Genomic DNA, 18,828 nt, shown 5'->3' with positions numbered 1-18,828 from the left:
CTTGGATAAAGGATTAAACTAAATTTATTATACCTACTGAGCTATGGAGGCTCTCTTCGTTCCTCCATAAATTTCATAAAAACATGAATTTATAATGCATACAGAAAAATGAAATTATTGAATGAAAAAAAAAAAAAAAGAAAAGTGCCTGACTGTATTATTATTGAATATATGAAATATTAGTTTCTTAAATTAATAGAGAATGCTTACAACAATAAACAACAAATGAAAATTTGCACTATGAAATGGGGAGTTTTTCCAAACAGTGCATAAATGATACTGGAAACAAACTGTAATTGTCAACTTTATTTATTTTCAAAAAAGAAATGAAATTTAATTTGTGCAGTTGAGAAAAACTGTATAAAAGAAGAATAAATATACTTCTTAACAAAACATGAGCAAATGTCAGTTTCCTTTGTATGTGCATATTCGTTTGATGATGTAGGTTGGATGTTTGGTTGATTCAGGGTTTACTGGTTCAAGGACAGAAAAGGTCATACTGCACTAAAACCAAAGGTTGCAACAGTCCTTAAATTAATAATATACAATAATAAAGAGATCCCTCTGGAGAACCTGAAATCAACAGAGGGCACATCCCCAGATAGCCAATAGGGGAATGCCTCTCAGATATAAGTGGGAAGAGAAAAATAAAAATGAAAAATTTTGGATAATCAAGGGCATCTCATGATCCAAACATTGTTTCCAAAAAACAATGCAGTGTTCCAAGAAGATGATGATGATGATGATGCCCCCCCCCCCCCCATTCACTCCGCTTGGACTGTATAGTTGTGATTTGAACAGTATGAAGGTAAACTTCATTATCTTCTCTGGTTAGCATAATCACCAGATTTGAAAATTATTGAACTTTGGAGACTAGAATAAGAAACAGATTCCCACTCCAATGTCTTTAAAACAACTATTCAAGAAGAATCATACAAAATTCTACCAGAAACTATTCAAAACTTACCTGAGTCATCCATTCCAAGAAGAATTTGGGCTGTACTGAAGGCAAAAGGTGGTCAACACATATTAATAAAGAAATGTATGTATAACAACAAGTGTTTCCATTATTTTATCCAACCTTTTGTATATCACATCTTAACTGCCCCTTGACCACTCTAACCAATTAGCATGAGTGTTGATACATCATTTACAACCATATCCTGTGAGAAGATCATTAAATTCAATATTAAAACCTCATGTTACTTTCATCATATGTTGTCTAAAATAGCTTAGGGAAACAAAAAGAATGAATTTTGTATGAATCTCCTCCTTCCAAATTCACATTCCTATATTTCAAAATCTTCAAATTAGAAACATCCTCCTTTAATCTCTCTTTGGTATGTCAATTTGAAAACTGGTTGGTGTAGCAATGCCAGGCTCCTCTCTTTACACATCCAAATAACATGTCTAAATATTTCACTATCAGTACCCTCTACATTCCTTGGTCAACAACAACAACATCCTTGCTATTACATATACTATATATTCATTTCAATCTCACATCAAATAATCTCAAAACAATCATATATGTATATAAAGCTATTTCCCACCTTCATTCTTAGGAGGCACAATTCCTCTGTAAAAATTAACAGTACTTTTCTTCCCTTGCCTTTTCTCCTTCCTGTCCTTCTGGAAGACATATATATCATCTGGAAATGGACAAAAAACTGGACACACTGAGCAATCAGGTTACATTATCAGTAGTTAAATGCAGCATCTATGATGCACCAGATAGATGAAGTTCATATGTAAATGTATTCCCAACATTCCTAGGGATGTGTGTATAAAGGCAAACACTTTTCTGCTACACAGCAGCCACATTTCAACAGGATAATGCTCCCATATATGTGTTAAACATACCAAGAAATTTTATATACTTGGTTTTAATCCTTTTTTCCCAAGTAAGCAAACAAGAAACCAAGCTAAGTTTGCGCTTGAAGTATTTTCAGGTCTGAGGCAACTCGTGGTAAAGGTGGCATAAACTCTGATCACTTGCCTAAGTATCCCATAATACAAAGCACATATCCTTAAGGATATATAATGCTATGTATTATGGGAAGGGTCACTACCCAGACTGGTTTTGACCTTTATTTTGGTCTTGTCAGTGGGAGCCAGACCCAGAGATGGTGATACCAAGGTTGAAGTAATGCAGAACTTATATTTACCTATATGAGTTGCCACAAGGTGCTTTGACCTTGTTAAATAAAAATCTCAGGATGAGAGAAAGATGTAGAAAGTTTTTTTACTTAGGCAAGTGATCAGTTTATGCCACCTTTACCACGAGTTGTCTCAGACCTGAAATTACTTCAAGAGCAAACTTAGCTTACTTGCTTGCTTACTTGGAAAAAAGGATTAAAACCAAGTATATAAAATTTCTTGGTATCTTTAACATACAATATACCCAAGGTAAAAAACTTTCTACATATATATATACAAGGACATTTTAAAGTAACAGCGAACCTGGCAGAGGCAGGTGGGCCACCAATTCTCATCATCATCAAATTCCTGCCATGTACCTTCAAGGGATGTACAGGATATGATAGTACTACATGAAAAAAAAATTACATCATTACTAACTTCCTATCTACAATTTTCCTCCAAATCAGTCTGTTACTTGTCAAGACTCCACCAACATTATCAGATCTTATATTTCTATCGTCTAAGGCACTTTGTACCGTATCAATCCACCTATATCTTGGTCTTCCTCTGGGTCGTTTTGCTGTCAACCTGGCAGAGAACACTTGTTTTGCTAATCTTTCCTCGCCCATTCTGTTTAAGTGACCACCTAAGATTAGCTCTGCTAACACATTCCTGGATGCTGACAATGTCAAGTTCTTTCCTAATATCCTCGTTTTTAATTGATATTGCCATTGATGCCATCTGTTCATGCTTCTAATCTTTCTCAGGACTCTCATATCTGCAGTCTCTAGTCTTTGGTCAAGTGTTTTACTTCTGACCCAGCTCTCAGATCCATAAGTTAAAACTGGTTTGAACATATACAGCTAATTTAGTGACTAATTTCTCTCCTATTCCATATGAATTTATTCAATTGACTTCCTACCATACCAGCTTTGCTGATTCTGTTGTCTATTTCTATATTTAATTTACCATCTTCACTAAAAATCGTGCCTAAGTAGCTGAAATGTTTTACTTGTTCCACAGGTTCTCCATTCACAACACAGTTGACATTTTCAATGATTCTGCCTATTTTCATTGTCTTTGTCTTTTTATTGCTGACCTTCATACTATATCTATTACAACAGCTATTCAATTTAGTCAGAGAATCTTGCAGACTTGTAGCGGATTTATTTAGAAGTATAACATCATCTGCATAAAGCAAAGAGCTGACATTAACATCTCTAATTTTGATATCATGTTTAATACCACTTTCCTTCATAATGTGATCCATATAGATAATAAATAACAGAGGGGATAATGTACATCCTTGTCTCACACCAGATTTAACATTAAACCATCTTCCTGTACTTCCTTCAATTCTAACTGCTGACTTACAACTCAAATAAAGACTAAGTATTGCTTGATATAATGCCCCATTCACACCATATAACTGCAGCGTATTGAATAGCTTCTCTCTTGGCAACTAGTCATATGCCTTTTCCAAATCAACAAAACTTAAATACAGATCTTTGTTATATTCCCATGCTTTCTTGACTATTTGTCGTAAAGTGAAGATCTGATCCTGACAGCCTCTTTTTGCCTGAATCCAGCTTGTTCTTCACCAAGCTTTTCTTCCACAATTCTTCTCAACCGTTTCTCAAGTATACTTGCATAGATCTTGCCAGGAACACTCAGTAGGGAAATACCTCTGTAATTCTCACATTCAGTTTTATTTCCCTTTTTATATATAGGTACTATGAGAGCTCTACTCCAATCATCAGGAATTCGTCCCTCTGTCCAGGCTTTCTGAACTATGCAGTGCAGCCACTGTAAGACTCTTATACCACCAGATTTCAGCATTTCTGGTCGAATATCATCTACTCCTGCATTTGATTGCTTTTTCTACTTCGAGTATGCATATGTATTCCTGACTGCATGCCTGGTCAGTGTTTTTTACCACTGTGCTGTCACCACTGCTTGTTTCATTTAGCAGTTTTTCAAAGTAATTGCTCCATACTTCAAGGATATCTTTTTCTCCCATTTTCATGTCACCTTTATCATCTCTAACTCCTTTTACAGCACTCTTTCCTCCATTCCTAAGCTTCTTCAACAACCTCCAGAATATTTTGCCACCTTCTTGATATTTATTTTCTATATTCTTGCCTAAGTCCTCCCATGACTTTTGTTTAGCTAGTTTTACACAGTGTTTAGCATTTTTGCATTTGTCTCCATATTCTCTAAGAGCACAAGCTGACTTATTTGACAGGAACTTTTGATATGCTTTCTTCTTTTCCTTCACTGCCTCTTTAACTTCCTGTGTCCACCAGGGAGTTCTGATTTTTTTATCCTTGCAGACAACCTCACTACATGCCTCTCTGGCTGAGGTAATCAGATTTTTCTTCAAGGCTTGCCACTGAATCTCCTTGATTCCTGTTCTCAAACTCTTTCATTTTTTCTTCAATAATCTTTGTGTATTTTAGTCTACAGTTCACATCTGAGAGCTGCTCAACTTTTATTCGCTTTAAAACTTTCTTACATGTTATTCTTTTCAATATGAAATTCAATTTTATCCTGCTCAAGACTAAATAGTGATCACTTCCAATTTCAAATCCTCTGTACACTCTGGTGTCCTGCACTAGGGAGAAAACATCACTATCAACAATAACACAGTCAATGAGACTTTTCTTATTCCTAGCCTCTTCTCTCCATGTGAATTTGTGCACATTTTTATGCTGGAACATGGCGTTAGTAATAACCAGTCCATGTCCTGAGCAGAAATCCAACAGATATTTGCCATTATTATTAGCTTTGCTCTTTTCTCCAAATTTTCCCAAAATATTTTTGTATGTCTCACAATCATTTCCTACTCTGCTATTTAGATCCCCAACAAGGACTAACTTTTCCTTTTTCATTGTGTCAGTTGCTTTCTCTAAAGCCTCAAAAAATTCCTCCACTTCTACCTTAGTAGAACCTTCTGTGGGACCATAGGCACAAATAAGTCTCATTGTCCAGTTCCCCATTCTCATTTTTGCCCACATTACTCTACTTGAGACTGACTACCATTCAAGAAGATTAGCCTCGTATTTTGTGTTGAATACTATGGCTACTCCTTCTTTTCCTTGATTGTCATTGCCTGAATATAACATTTTGTATTTATTGCTCAGAAAGATCTCACCAGTTGTGGTCTTTTTTGTTTCAGTCACCCCTATTATGTCGATCTGGTACTTATCTAATTCCTCAGCTAGCTCCATTTCTTTGCCATTCAGGCTTCTTATGTTGATAGTACCGATCTTTAACTCTGGTGATGTTGAGTTGGGATTTGTTTTCAGATTTGTTTCACTAGCTGACTTTTCGCTGTTCACCCTGGTTCCCTGGCGAAAACAACAGGGGCCTTGTTTGACCGGACAACGCCCCAGCCGGCATGAAATTTTGTCATGTCGTACCATCATTTTTTATTTTGGTTTAACCAATAAGAATACAATTTGGTCGGCTAAATCCCAAATTGCCAGCCCATCCTCGTTCGTTCAGTATCCAAGTAGATACCCAAGAGGGTGCACCACGAGAAAATGAGGATTGGACATTAGGTCGCCCTGGTCGGTTCTCTGCATTCCTTTAAAGGCTATGTGGAGGTCTCCTCTCAGTTATACAGCTTTGACCCTTAAACACCCCAATTCTCTTATTTTTTAAAACAGAGAAACCAAACAAATTTTCAGTGCTCGATATGGGCCGGTTAAAATATTACATAACCCTAATACGACTTGATGCAAAGTATTTTATGAAAATGCTATGAAGAAAGAACTTTGAATTACATTGAAAAACTTAATTTAGTTTTGTCGACTGTCGTTTTCAAACTCCGGTTACAAGAAACCCGGAAGATTTCTTCAACAAGGAGTGAATTGTTGTGTTATTTTTGTTTTGAATATTGCCTTCACATCCACCAATGGAATTACTTGGGACTTCAAAATTGATGAGTGTCTTATTTAGGGATCCCATTTTTTGAAAACAAAAAACTGGGACACAATTAATTTTGTAGAATTAAGGGTTAAGAGAAATAAATTTTATTCATTAACATTATGTGTTTTAAAATAAAAAAATTAAATATTTATTTGAATGTGAATTATTAATGTAGATAACTTAAACGTTTATACATACGTCAAATAATAGAATTCCAGTAACAACACTTAAACACGTAACACTTAAATCAAACATTAATAAGTATATGAAATCTAAAGACATAGAATAAAGATATAAATGTTAATATGTCAATAAAACGGGAACTACAATGTAAATACAATAAAATATAAAATATAAACAACATGAGCCTTATGCGTATTGTGTAGATGCATAATATCTGAAATTATATGAAAAATAAATTAATTTAATTTATTTTATTTAAAAATTAAAAAAATAAAAACAAATTTATAATTAATTTTTAATAAATACCTCCTCTCTTCCTTATTCAGCCTCTTCTTGTACGTTACAGCTGGCCGTTGCCTGTCCCATTTTACTGCTACTTGCAGAATCATTATTATATTTGGTTGAAGAATGGATTTTGTGCAAGAGTTGTTGATTCTTAAATACTATATCGAAAAACTCTGAACATGACATGATTCTGTAATGGGTTTTAACAAGCATGATAGACTTAACTGTATCCAGTTGCAAGCGATTCCTTTCATTTGTCCATAATGAATTCATCGATGAAAAAATTCGTTCAATAGAAGCATTTGATCCTGGTAAGGTCAAACAAAAACTTATAATTGAAGCTATTTCACTGTAAGTAATTTGTTCCTTTTTAAAATGACCCAAGATTTCTCTCCACCTATCCTCAAGTTTACAACTGGCATTATTCCATTCATTAATTTTATACTCAGTTGCATACATTTTAATATGGCTGTACTCATCAAATAAGTTCTCTTCATTTAAGTTGAAATTTGGTAAGATGGTCTTAATTTCTTTGACACATTCCATTAAATTTTCCCAAGATACAGGTGTGTTCAAGCAAGCCCATTCCATTTTAGTAAATACACTAAAACTGATTTTGAGTCCATTCTTGAATATATTGAATTGCAGTGAAGTAGAAATTGGAGATGTTGTCGCTAAATTGATGATTCAGTCATTAAATCTTCTTCACAAAGATTTTTCATTTCAATTTTCACTTCACTGGGTAAATACTTCTCATTTTCACAATAAAATTTTCATAATAAGAATGTCTATCTCTTTTTTTACCTCACAACCCGTAGCATATTCTCTTTCGATTCGCTGGATTGCCTCAGAAAACATTTTCATCTGATTTTTTAAAAATATAAGATAAATGAAAGACTTCTTATCACTGAAAAACATATTCAAAATAGTTGGACATTTATCTTGAGACAAGAAATATGATTTAAGCCCATCGTACATTTCAATAAAACAAATTAAGCATGGCTGCAGTGAAATCCATCGTGTTTTGCTATGACCTAAAATAGTCTTGTATTCAGTTTCGACAAAATCACAAAAAGATTTCAGACTTTCGACTCTGACAGTGAATTGGTGAAAATGCTGGAAAACTTTACCCAAAATTGTTTGAATATCTATTGGTAAGATATCAGCAGCAGTTTGTACAGCATTATGTATAATGTGAGCTGCACAACCTACACCTATTAATTTTCTGTTTAATTTGTTTTCTAATTTAGTAAAAACATTAATTTTACCTTTCCTTTTTAATCCACCAAAATTTGTGTTCGTATTATCTGCTGAAATGCCTATTATTTTATCAGTAATGTTATATTTTTGGGCAGCATTTAAAATGTGATCACAAATTAGATCAGAAGTTTCTCCAGGAAGTCTAGAAAATTCGAATATTTCTGTTGAAATCCATTTATCAATAGTGAAATATCTCACACTGATAGGTACAATCTTAAGATCAATATGATTAGATGCATCTATGGGTATGCAACAATATTTTACATTCCTCAGATCTTCCAATATTTCACTTTTTACATGTAGTGATAAGACATTGGTAATAATAACCTTGCACTGAAAATTTCTTATTCAAGAATTTTTTTAAAATAGAGGATGTACAATCCATAGATTGGAAACTGTGATTGTGTTTAACTGCATGAAAAACAAATGTAGACTCTTGTGCAACCAACTCCATTTCTTGGCTACCTAACTTTTGATACCCAAAAAATGATGTCAATAATTGACTTCAACTTTTTGCAGACACAGCAGACTTGTGCTTTTTTGTATTGACATGGTCAGTTATATCTGCCTTACCTCCGTGGCCAATTTTAAATTCTGCATGGCACACGCTACATTTCACTCTTGAGCTATCGCCACAATCACTGCTTTTTGTTATGAAAATGAAAAGAAAAAGATCCTTCAATTTTTCATTGAAATTACACTTTCTTTTGGGCATTTTGTAACAAACGGTATAACTTTATTAATTGAAAAAATACAATATTCACAATTAACACGAGAATGCAAGAATACGAAATGAACAGTTCAAAACTAGGTTATATCACATACCCTGTAGTGATATAAAAACAATTTAGCACCTGACGCGTGAAGCTTAGTTCGCATAGCATAGGATATCCAACGGTCCGAAATGTTTCTCATTGGTTGAAAGAAAATGAATTATCGCGTTGCATGTTTAAAAGCACCCAAAAATATTACGACTTGTACGTAATCTTATTAGAAATGTTAATATTTTCATATTCTAAAGAATCCGGGACATTTAGCGTCCCGAACTAAATATATCGGGACGTATGGGATCCCTAGTCTCATTATTATTACTGAACATTAGGAAATGTGATAGGGGGCCTCACATTTCTCTTCCCACCGGAGGCCCAGGAAGGTGTTGATTCGGCCCTGTGTGTGTGTATATATATATATATATATATATATGAAAAAAATATAGATTTAATGACTATAAAACCGAGATAACATATAAAGATTTTAATGATAAATACTACTAGTTTCGGCATATAGCAGCCTTCTTCAGGTATTTATAAAGGAATACTAATAAACATTGAATTATCTAAACAAACTGGAAATTACAGGTACAAATTGCCTCACATAATCGATACATAAAAACGTTGTATTTTTTCAAGTTGTTCCAACTGGCGTGCCATTGTTTATTGCAATTGTGCATGCAGGTTCACGTGAATGCCAATATTGAATAACTGCAGCATGGCTATCTGGGATGTTATAACTTAAATTGTTGTTTAAGTGGACCGGGTTCAGCAGGATTTCTCTTGATTCTACAATTTTTCTCTCAAACTCATCATCACAGCGAAAGATATTTTCTGATCTATTCCAGCAAACAGAGTGGCTTTGTTGGTCATCATTAGGATTATTTGAAAAAAGAACATGACTGGATAACGCAGTTGCATGAGATCTTTTATAAGAGATGTCTCTCTTATGCTCTTCTATCCGTTGTTCAATAGATTTGTTTGTTTGACCAAAGTATGGGATATTGCAATCGCACCACAATTTATATACTCCAGGGTACTTAAGGTTGTGATGAGTAGGTTTTGGATGGCTGATTAGAGAACGGATTTTAGGAAGTGTGGTGAAGAAGGTCCTGATATTATATTTTTTAAGGACTTTAGCTATTTTTTTGGAGACTGTGCTTATATGGAATGGAGATGCTACCTTTAAAATTAATAGTCTCTGTTGTGCACTGCCTAGGAGGATCCAGAAGAAATTTCTTAATTGTTTTTTCAGAGTATCCATTTTGTTTAAAAATAAGAGTGAGGTGATTAATTTCTTTTTGTAGTTCATCTTGATCATTTAAGAGAGAACGTGCTCTGTATCCTAAGGTAGATATAGTTCCAAGTTTTTGTGGTGGAAAATGATGAGAAAGATTATGCAGATATCTATTGGTATGCGTAGGTTTTCTGTACATAGAGATTTTTAATCTTTCAGAGCATTGTGTAAGCATAACATCCAAGAAAGGTAAGGAGTTATTATTTTCTAGATCAGCAGTAGAATTTATATTAGGATGTTGGATGTTTAGATGACGAAGAAAATCTGTGAGAGATGTGTGCCCGTGATTCCAAATAATGAATATATCATCAACATATCTTTTCCAAACTTTTGGTTTAAATGAGAAGGAAGATATGGCTTTCTTTTCAAAATCTTCAAGGAAGATGTTAGCTAGCACTGGGGACAAAGGATTGACCATTGCCAGGCCTTGTTTTTGTTGGTAAATGGAGTCCTGATATCTGAAGTAACCAGAATGAATGCAATGTTTTAATAAAGTGAACATTTTTTTGGATAATTTGTCCTGTAGTAATGTAAGTACCTCGTCCGTAGGAACGTTAGTAAATAAAGATATAATGTCAAAACTAGCCAGAATGTCATTTTCATCGATGGGAATATCTTTAATATGAGAAACAAAATCTGTGGTGTTTTTGATGAAAGATGAAGATTTATTAGAGAAACACTTGAGGTACTTTGCTAAATATTTTGAAAGTTTATATGTAGGTGAATCAATTCCTCCCACAATTGGGTGAAGAGGGGTGTTTTCTTTATGAATTTTGGGAACTCCATAGATGTGTGGGATAAGAGGATGTAGAGAGCGTAATGAGAGGCGAACATTATGAGGTCATTAAATTTTATAGTCATTAAATCTATATTTTTTTCAAATGTACAACAACCGAGTAAAAGCTGATCACCACACACACACACATATATATATATATTTATTTATTTATTGTAACTAGTATTTACTTGGATTGTAGACATTTTAAATCATAATTTTACTGACTAGAAACACTGAGATAAGGTAAGATAAAAACTTTAATTAAAACACAACTAGTTTCGAATGCCGACATCTTTAGGTGTACAAATTATTACAAACCGGAAAAATAGCAAGATAAAACATGGACTTCTCATATAAACACTCATATAAAGTTAGGAATAATAACAGTCAAATTTGAATAAGCATCCACGTGGCAGGTCTAGCGTGAGGCGTTAGTGAGTGGGAACTATTGCGAGAGTGACAAAACTGAATTACTGCGCTGTGTGAGTTAGATAAGCTATGACTTAAATTGCTGTTCATGTGTGAGGGGGTCCAGAACTATTTCTTTTGCTTCTAAATTGTGTCTTTCTAGTTCATCAGCACATTTATGGATATTAGTATTAAGATTCCAGTCTATCTGGTGTTGAGACTCTTCTAAATTAGAGTTGGCAGAGAAAAGGATATGATTGGAGGGGGCGCTTGCACAGGGGTTCTGTTGTAACACGGGTTCGGTTTGTTCATAATATGCTTTTCTGCAACTGCAGATGATTTTATAAACTCCTAGGAACTGAAGTTGGTTATGTTTTGGCTTGGGTTGACTCAGGAAAGAACGAAGTTTTGTTAGGATAGTGAAGTAAATGTGGATCTAGATGGTTTTCAATGCTTTGAGGTGGGTATCCATTCTTCAGGAAGGTGATTTTAAGGTGGATAAGTTCTATTTGAAGATCTTCTTCTGAAATTAGAGATCTCGCTCGATGGGCCAGAGTGGAAATAATACCGAGTTTCTGCAGAGGGAAGTCATGAAAGGAGGCATGTAAGTATCTATCTGTGTGAGTTGTTTTTCAAAAAATCAAAAATTTGAGACAATCAGGCATCCTAGTGATCTTTAGATCTAAAAAGGCGAGGATGCTGTTGACTTCAAGTTCCAATGTGAATTTGATGTTTTTGGTGGCGATTGTTCAAATGATCTAAGAAGGATTCGCAGCCACAGTTTGGGTTTTAATGTAGCGCTTGAAATAGCTCTTTCTTCAAAGTTTTCAAGAAATATGTTGACTAACACTGGAGATATGTCTAGGACGATTACCTTTGCAGGATAATAATGTTGTTGTTATTATGAAGATGGTGGATAGCTTTTCTTTCAGCATGAGATAAATTATCTGCAGGCCGACGACTGTTGTTTATTGTAAAAATAGCTTCAATTCTGAGTAGGTTCGCTACTTGTTTCGGGAGATGTGAGGCAGCCTTTTCTACTTTGGTTAGAAAGAGTTCCTTTGGAATATAAGTAGGAAACGGGACAAAGTTGAGCCCTTTAGACAGTACGCTTATTTCTGCTGAAGAAAGGGTTTGTGAGGATTTGTTTATAACAACATTTTTTAGGTCTTGTAAACCAACTGAAGATGGACGAGTAAACCAAATGAAGATGCATTAGAAAATAGCTTATTTTATCTTTAGACAACACATCTTGGAATGAGGTTAAAAATATCAGCTCACACAGTGCTTCTGGATCTACATATCAATAAATTGTCTCTCATTAGAAAATGTAATCACCTTAAACAGGAATAAACTCGTCCATCTTCAGTTGATTTACAAGACCTAAAAAATGTTGTCATAAACAAATCCTCACAAACCCTTTCTTCAGCAGAAATAACCATACTTCATAACTGAACCAACAACCTTCAGCATAGCAGGAATCGTTGTCAAGGTCTTGGAGAAAATAGTCAAAGAAAAATACAGGATTGGATAGATGAAAATGAGATACTGTATGGGGGACAGCATGGTTTTGTAAAGGGTAGATCATGCCTCAGTAACTTGCTCACGTTTTATAACACAGTGACGGCTGAACTGGATATGGGTAATGGGTTTACAGTGATTCTACTAGACCTTGCTAAGGCCTTTGACAGGATACCACATGGAATTCTAATCCATAAACTGCAGCATATGGGGATGGATATAGGGTTGGTGAGATGGATAGGTGGGTGGTTGATGGAAAGATATCAGAGAGTGGTTTATTCAGGAGTAGAGTCCAAAAGACGGCCTGTGACTAGTGGTGTGCTGCAGGGTTCTGTTCTTGGACCACTACTTTTCAATTTGTTCATTAACGATATAGGAAAGGATCTGAGAGGAAGTGTTCATTTGTTTGCTGATGATGCAAAGTTGGGTAGAGCAATAGTGAGTGCACAGGATGTCAAAATTTTGCAAGATGATTTGGATAGTTTGGAGGACTGGGCTAAGGAGAATGGATGTCAATTTAATGTGGCAAAGTGTAAGGTTATGCATTTTGGGGTGAAAAGATTAGCAGCAGTATATCACAATGGTGGAACTGTACTTCAGGAGATTGACGAGGCCAGGGATTTGGGAGTGTTGGTGGATAGGGAGTTGAAGTTTAGCGGGCACGTCGCAAAAGTGGCTAAATCAGCTCATCAAATCACTTGGTTGTTGAAAAATACTTTAACAAGCAGAGACAAACAGGTTATTGTTCCTCTGTATTGAGCCTTGATAAGACCCCATCTAGACTGTGCCCAGATTTGGGCATCAGGGTTTCTTCTTGATGGGGAGGGGGAGGAGGTGGAGAGGATCCAAAGACGAGTGACCAAGATGATAGCAGGTCTATGGAATGAACCTTATGAAAACAGGTTGAAGATTTGTGGATTGCAGAAATTGGTTGATAGGCGGAAAAGGGGTGATATGATGGAGACATTCAAATTACTGAAGGGTTTCTATAAGATTAATTCAGAAGATATTTTTGAGAATAGGACTGGTGGTGGGAGGGCTACGGGCCATACATGGAAGTTGGGCAAGAGCGTGGTTAGCAAGGGTGTTAGAGCTAGGTTTTTTAATTGAAGAATTGTGAATGAGTGGAATAAGCTGCCAGAGTCTGTTGTGGGTGCCATGACTGTGAATGAGTTCAAGGCGAGGTATGATAGATACTGTGTGAATGTCGAATAGTTGTTCTTGACATGATGTTAGGGCCTCCCTCGATGAGTCTAAGGACTCCTTAGAGTTGCCTGTAATAATAATAATAAATCAACTTTAGAACTTCTAAGACATGCCAGGCTCTCTCTCCATTCTCTTCATCCCCTAATTCCCCGTTTGTACGGGGGAATTAGGGGATGAAGATTCACAAAGCAGACACACCTTTAAGACCGATAGTTGAAGGCATTGACTCGCCTACTTACAACCTATCCAAATACCTTGCCTCTTCCTTAAAACATCTCACTGATAATTCCTCCTCATATATCAAAAAAACTGAAGATTTTATATCTAAAGTAAAAAATTTACATCTCAAGGAATCTGACAGAATGATTAGTTTTGATATTCTCTCTCTCTTTACAAAAATGTTCCCATAGAAGAAATCCTCAATCTACTAAAAAACAAAGTCTCTCAAAAAAATTTTCGCCCTATTAATGCATTGCGTAAACTCCGGCTATTTCCATTTGAAGGAAAAATCAATAAATAAACCAGCGGCTTAGCTATGGGCAGCCCATTATCTCCAGTGTTAGCCAACATATTTCTCAAAGACTTTGAAGAGCTATTTCAAGTGCTACATTAAAACCCAAACTGTGGCTGCGATACATGGATGATATCTTCCTCATCTGGGAATATAGTCAAGAGAATTTACAAACCTTCTTAGATCATTTGAACAATCGCCACCAAAACATCAAATTCACATCAGAACTCGAGGTAAATGCCGTCCTCGCCTTTTTAGATTTAAAGATCATTAGGATGCTGATTGTCTCAAATATTAGATTTTTTGAAAAACAACTCACACATATAGATACTTACATGCCTACTCTCATCACTTCTCTCAGCAGAAACTCGGTATTATTTCCACTCTGGCCCATCGAGCGAGATCTCTAATTTCAGAAGAACTTAAAATAAAACTTTAACACCTCAAAAGCACCTTCCTAAAGAATGGATACCTACCTTAAAGCATTGCAAACTGTCTAGACCCACATATGCCAACTCGGCAAGAAGATAACTCCAATCCTATTGCACACATTCAATTACCATATGTAAGTTCTCTATCACTAAAAATTGGCAAAAATTATGAAGAATTTTAACATTAGAACTTACTTCACTACCCTACCAAAACTTCGTTCTTTCCTGAGTCAACCCACCCAAGCCAAAACATTGTAATAATATGGAATCTGGAGGTCTGTATATTCTTATATCTTATCTTCTTATCGCTGCTTACATGTTTCCTTAACTTAATATTCGTTTTCTATTATTTCCCTTCTTTATTGTTCTACCTTAAGTATAATTTTTCTTGCCTAGGATCTCCAGATATTTATTTGATTGAAGACTGTGCCTCTGAAATTCCCCTATAGGCAAAAAAAGTAGATCAATAGTAGTAGATCAATTAATTAGTAGATCAATTAATCACTTATATCCTATTTTAGCCAAGGTTTGCAGTCATGGCAAAATTTACTCATAAATCACTACTAATCAATGGGGTTCCGCTATCAGGTCCGAAATAGTTGTTTTTGGATCAGTGCATTGCAAAAAGATTGAATCAGACAACTATTTTTATCAACAATAACAACAAGTTTAATTTCTGATCACATAATTATACATATCACTTGAAATCACAAGATTCATTTATGAAAAGTAATTCTTAGTTTTTCTCAATCACTCAACTTGATTTCTATTGAATTCTCTCATGCTTACTTAGTTAAACCTTCAACAAACATACTTTATATTACAAATATCAGCAAGTTATGCCTATAACATGAAATCGTTAGTTGCGCTTAACATTCCTAATTTAGTATCTATCAAAATACGACATACATGTATACAATTATATCTCTCAGAATCTCATTCCCTTCAAATACTTAATCACAATCTAGGCAAATAGATTTATGCACTCCACCTCATTGAGTCTCAAACATTCCAATGGTATGATATCAAAAATATACTCTATCATAAGATTCAATCAAAGAAATTTCAATAGCTCAATATTTTCTCCCAGGGAAATTAACTGCGCTCATGCTTCATTCATTAGCGATTACCCATGTTTACGAGAAATATTAAATACTATCTCCTTAAACTAGACAATTTAGCAGTTCGATAGGGAATTCTTTCTTAATTCACAAACAATAAATGAATGTAGACTCACATGGGTCTCTTCCTATCTTGCATGTTTTCCGTCCTTCTGGTTTCTCATTCCGGCGCTTGAGTGGGGTTTCTCTCCTCTGTTCTGTGTTTTGGAATTCTCCTCGAAGCAACATCGGGGCACCGATGAATAGTCGTAGCAGCATGCAGGATATAAGGTAGGCGTACCAGTGTCTTGAACTGCACGGTGAAGGATTTCTGCATAGGCCTGGTCGCACTTATTCGACTACAGGACCTTTACGGCAAGAATTTTCCTTAACTATAGCCTCTAGATATCTTCGGCTGTGACTGGAATGACATCAGTGGATGGGTCTCTCCACCCTCCCCTCCAGAACTTACACCTCGGGTCCTCTCTCGTGGATGATTCACTCAGGAAGAAGAAAAGGAAGTCCCTCTCATCTTCGAACAAACCCTTTTATACACCAGAGTCCCTGCACCTTTGATTAAGTTTTTGGAACCCCTAGCATCCACGTGCGAGTCTTGCTAGTAGTTTGGAGAACCCTATATTATGTTTCCTCGAAAATTCGCCGACAATCATACTTTCACCCTTTACTGCCTTAATGTTGCCTATGGGCCTTTCTTTTTGATTCGCGCCGCACCCTTTCAATATTGACCTTGAAGGTCACCTGCGATTGGTCTTGCACACAATCTTCAAAAAGACATGCCGAATTTCGGGCGATGCTCTTAGTTTCAATACTCCTATATCCCTTCTTAAACAATGAGCGAGTTAATTCCCTTTGGGCTTATTTTGCTCTTTATACAGGTGACTTTACATAGAAAACTAAAATATACATTTGTACAAGAAAATTCAGGTGAATTCCTACTGTAAAAAGTCGATGTTTTTAGATAATTTATTTTAGCAACATTGAAATTTTACAACATAACCAACTTCAGTTCCCAGGAGTTTATAAAATCATCTGCAGTTGCAGAAAACCATATTATGGGCAAACTGATAAGTCGGTCTCACTATGTCTCGAAGAGCATCAACGTGATATCTCTTACAACAAAACCCGTGCAAGCGCCCTCTCAAATAATGTTCTTTTCTCTGCAAACTCTAATTTAGAAGAGCGTCAACACCAGATAGACTGGAATCTTACTACTAATATCCATAAATGCATTGACAAACTTGAAAGACATATCTTAGAATCAAAAGAAATAGTTCTGGACCCCTCACACATGAATAGCAATTTAAGTTATAGCTTTACCTGATTCACACAGCACAGTAATTCAGTTTTGGCGCTCTCGAGATAGTTCCCACTCACTAACGTCTCACACTAGACCTGCCACACGGACAGCAGTTCAAATTTGACTGTTATTATTCGTAACTTGTTTATATGAAAAGTCCTTGTTTTATCTTGCTATTTTTCCAGTTTGTGATAATTTGTACACCTGAAGAAGTCAGCATTCCGACGAAACCATTTGTTTTAATTAAAGTTTTTATCTTACCTTATCTTAGTGTTCCTAGTCAGTAAAATTATGATTAAAAAAAAAATATATATATATATATATATATACAGTAAAACTCCGAAGTTACGCGGTAGGTGGGACCAACAAAAAGCGAGTAAGTTGAATTCGTGTAACTATAATTTTGCATGTAATTTATATATACAAACATACAATTGGGACCAAAGGTTTACAAAAACACCTATATTTTTTAAGAAATATAATCATAATTGTAGTTTTTCGTACATAAAAAAAAGAAAGTTATTTTGATGTCGATGGTTTCTTAAAATCTAATAGATTCGTCTGATGGCATAATGTCTTTTTCTTGTCACGCAAAATTTCTTCATAGCAAGCTAATGTTTTTTTATTCCTTGTCTTGTGGCTACAATTTGTTCCTCGTTAGAATCTATGTCCTCCAAAATCTGTAAACCATTCTTTTATGATTGTTCTTACTGTGGATTCCCGAACTTCTTTGCTAGCTCACAATTTTCATTCTGCCTTCAAAATCCTTAATAATGTTGAGTTTTGTTTCCAAAGTCAATGTTTTTCTTTTCTTGCTAGCTCTAGAAGAATCGGACTTGCTTCTTTTGGACGAGTTTATTATTTTTTATGTGATAAAATTTTTATCAAGAACATAACATTAAACAATCGCAAAGTTTGTAGACTATAAAAATCTTGTATGAATGTAGACTGCGCGAAACACGCCAGTGCTTGTTCACAGCATATGTGACACTGGTGAATGCGGCCGGCGCCTGAAAGATACGACTAGTGGTGAGGTGTGAAGCGGTACGGGAATATGTACATATAAGAAACTGCGTAACTCTGGATTCACATAAGTCAGGGTAGCGTAAGTCAGGGTGTGACTGTATATATATATAAACCCCCTCCTTCCAAATTCATTCATAATCCTATAATTCAAATCTTCCAATTAGGAACACCTACCTTTAATCTCTATCTCTGCTATGTCAATCCAAACATTAGTTGGTGTAGCAATGCTAGGCTCCTCTCGTTATACATCCAACTAAGATTTCTGAACATTTCACTGTCAGTGCCTTCTACATTTTTTCTTTAATATAACCACATCCTTCATGCCAAGTTTCACTTATGCCAATATCTTTGGGCACACCAACTCAGCTGCCTTATTTCTGATACTCTTGCATTAGGGAGAGGTATCGTACACTGTGCCACACTCCTCCTCACCCTGACCACTCTTATTTCCTCCTTGCTGACAGTCTCACTCTCACCTTCCATCTGTCCTCCCACAACCTGTTCATCTCTCTCTCTCTCTCTCTCTTTGATTCTTAGTTCACTACATATCTTGACTGTAGATTTGCTCCTCTTTCATAATGATAGGCCATTAATATTAGCATAAAAAAATAGTTGGATAAGGGATTTTCATAACATTTTGGGAAAGAAAGAATAAACGA

General features: G+C 35.4%; 1 protein-coding gene across 6 annotated transcripts in view; it reads right to left on the bottom strand.

The window, feature by feature from the left end:
* LOC150105369 (transforming growth factor-beta-induced protein ig-h3-like) overlaps nt 1–18,828 on the bottom strand; it is a 243,775-nt gene that overhangs the window by 161,542 nt on the left and 63,405 nt on the right. The gene's annotated exons all lie outside the window — the stretch shown is intronic.

Source organism: Typopeltis vanoorti, chromosome 6, assembly GCF_054136105.1.
Source record: "Typopeltis vanoorti isolate ZY-2024b chromosome 6, IOZ_Tvanoo_1.0, whole genome shotgun sequence".
Lineage (NCBI taxonomy): Eukaryota > Metazoa > Arthropoda > Arachnida > Uropygi > Thelyphonidae > Typopeltis > Typopeltis vanoorti.
Note: the sequence above shows the minus strand (reverse complement) of the source record. Positions and strands in the feature narration are given on the sequence as shown.